The sequence below is a fragment of the Nematolebias whitei genome, chromosome 20, assembly GCF_014905685.2.
Source record: "Nematolebias whitei isolate Nwh7 chromosome 20, NemWhi1, whole genome shotgun sequence".
Classification (NCBI taxonomy): domain Eukaryota; kingdom Metazoa; phylum Chordata; class Actinopteri; order Cyprinodontiformes; family Rivulidae; genus Nematolebias; species Nematolebias whitei.
The window spans coordinates 21,640,052-21,643,194 of NC_056517.1; positions in this window are offsets into that span (position 1 = coordinate 21,640,052).

A 3,143-nucleotide genomic window follows, 5' to 3' on the forward strand; every position below is an offset into this window, starting at 1 on the left:
TGGATGGATGGATGGATGGATGGATGGATGGATGGATGGATAGATGAATCATTAAATGTCCTAACTGAAACACTATACAAGTGATGTCATCTGTGATGGAAACTGTTTGTGTATGGAGACAAATTACAAAGATATGTGTGTGTGTGTGTGTGGGTGGGGGGGGGGGGTATATTTCCTTCTTATACTGGTTGTATCGGATTGTGTTGATTTAATTACAAACTGTGGTTTGCATGTTGAACCTTTCAATTTACTGTTTTTTATTAAATTTGGTCCATCGAGGTGACACGACCTACAATGAATTCTTAAAATAAATGCTCTGAGAAGCTCTTTAAAAACGTAATGTGTTTTTTTAGCTTTGACTTTATTAAAACAATTGGTCTCAAAACCGACATCAAGTCCATCCTTTGTCTGTTCTCTAGTCCAGGGAAACAGCTGGATGTAGACGACCAGTACTACCGCACCCTGTCCACCAGCCGGTCTGAGCCCTCCATGACCACAGAGAGCACGTCAAAGAACACGCTTGAGAGGACACAGTCCATGGACAGGAGGGAGTCCACACAGGAGACACCAGCAGGATCTAGTCGACCGATGAGGGAGAGGGCCGTAACTGAACCAGAACTCCCAATACCAGCCAAAAACAACAGGTAAATACATTAAATAGAAGGACTGAAGAAGTCTTATGGACAAAACACGAAATGTTTCAACAGAGAAGTGACTTGACCTTGTTAGATTTATCTATCTGGATCATTGAGTAGGCCTCAGGACATTAAAGCGATAGTTCAGATCTTTTTAAGAGGAGTTTTGTGGAAATATTATAAATAATTAATATCTTACTTGTCGCGGATAGTTTTCTTAACAGTTTCAGATAGGAGAAATAGTTTGAATCTGAACAAACTGTTGTGTTAACACAATTTTTTATTGTTCTAAAACCACTCTGACCTCTAAAGTTTTATAAGTGTTAGACATATTCATTCTTGAATGGTTCATTCCTTGAAGGAGTATGTTTTAGGGATGATTCTCAGCTACTCGCACCAAGTTTTCATTGGCTATTTGAAAAATTACCTGAGTCATTTTTGTGTCCGCTAAGATTGATCAGCTATACTAACTTGGTGTAGACGTATATCAAGTGATTTGTTTCTAAAAGTTTTAGTAAAACTCATTCAGAAATTCGTGAGATAATTTACTAACAGACAGACAACCAAGACATTCATGCACAGACACTTACATGATCCCCTACTTTTTATGACAGCAGTTATACCTGCAGAAATATTCCTGCAGGAAGAACTCCAGGCTGCACTGAATGTGCTAAAGCTAGCTGCTGCTGCTACTACCTGCGCTAACAAATGACAACAGTGTCTAAAGTAACTAACAATCTAAAGTAAAGCTGACGGACGTGAAAAGGTTCATCAAATCAAATTTGCATAAAAACCTCTTTCAGGTTTGGGCGGCTGGAGGATTTTTAAGATGGTGGTCTAGGCCTTGCTCCAACCAGCTGTTAAACTGACTCACGTCAGAAAAATGCTACCTCACATTCCATGCTGCATGTAAGATATTTTTTACTAACAACTCCATAGAACACCACTTCAAACAATCTCTTTAAATTAGAAGTTGTGAGATCTGTTTGGTGACATGGTGGCTCAGTTGGTAGATCTGCTGCCTCTCAGCGAGAAGGTTGCCGGATCAAATCCTGACTAGGTGGCCTTTCTGGGTGGAGTTTGCATGTTCTCTCTGAGCATGGGTGGGTTTTCCTTGAATACTCCAGTTTCCTCCCACAGACCAAAATGTTAGAGGTTATATATATATATATATATATATATATATATATTAGTGATGCACAATATTGGATTTTTGGCCGATATCCAATTGGCTGATAACCAATGCCAATACTGATATTTTATACATGTTCCTTTGTCAGAACATAGCTCTCTTATTTTGGCTTATTTGCTACAAAAACTGTGCAACAGCTGTAAGAGCTGGTGACATGTATTCAGTAACAGCCATATGATATGCATAGCATTTTTACTTATATTAAATGAAAAGTGTTATATATTATTTATTAGCATTAGTCACCTGCAATGCTGTCTCACTTGTGGAGGCTTGTTCCAGGTTTCTAGCTGCAGTGTGGGATCCTCTGCACTCCTGTGCATGAAGGACAGCCTTTTTAAGTTCAAATATTTTGTCTACCCATTGTGCCGTAAGACTAATCATGCTATCGGGGCTAACACGACGTCCAAATGTCTGTGATAAAATTTACCCAACAAGTTGTGCTATCGGCTATTAGCTTCTCAGTGGTGTCGGAAATGACGGCTTGTAACTTGGGTAAGGTTATATCGGAAAAATATCTCCGACTGCGGACGATGTAGCGAGGCTCAATGTAGTCCATAAATCTTGAGAATCCGACATCCTCACCAACAAAAAATAAAACTTCCACACCGCCGACATTTTGAATTGTCCTCTCTGCCGTGAGTTCTGGTCAGTGTTGCCAGGTGAGAAATGTAGGATTATCGTACTAGAGACATAAAATTATCGTATTTTGTGGGAAATTATCGTACACCTGTCATAACCAAAATAGTAAATCTATTAATGCACTATAGTAGTGATGGGTCCGCTTCCAGACCAGCTCTGCTTCTTCTTTTTTTCTTTTCCTCACTCATGGGGCGGGCGCAGCGAACTATTCATCCAATCGTGGCCCTTATTCTGAGGCAAACGCAAACACGTCACTCGTAGGTAACATTTAGAAAAGCACGATTGGCTGGAATATCCAGCCAATCGTGTATCTGTTTGTGGAAACAGATGCCTTCAGGGTTCACAAAAAAACTCCGACAGACAGTTGCGACAGGCTGATGACAACCGATTATAACCACACATTCACGGAATGGTCAAATTATTGTATATTTGGCCTTTTTTGGGTTATTGATCGTACATCGTACAGAGGGCAAAATTTTCGTACAAATACGATAATTATCGTACACCTGGCAACACTGATTCTGGTAGACACATGTGACGTCATCGCGTTGTGCTGCCCCTGCAGTCAAAAACAGCGCCTTTTATATCGGCAAGTTATTTTAATGGAATGGCCGATGTCCGATATTGAAATTTAACATTATTATCAGGCGATACCGATACCATGCCGATAATAATGT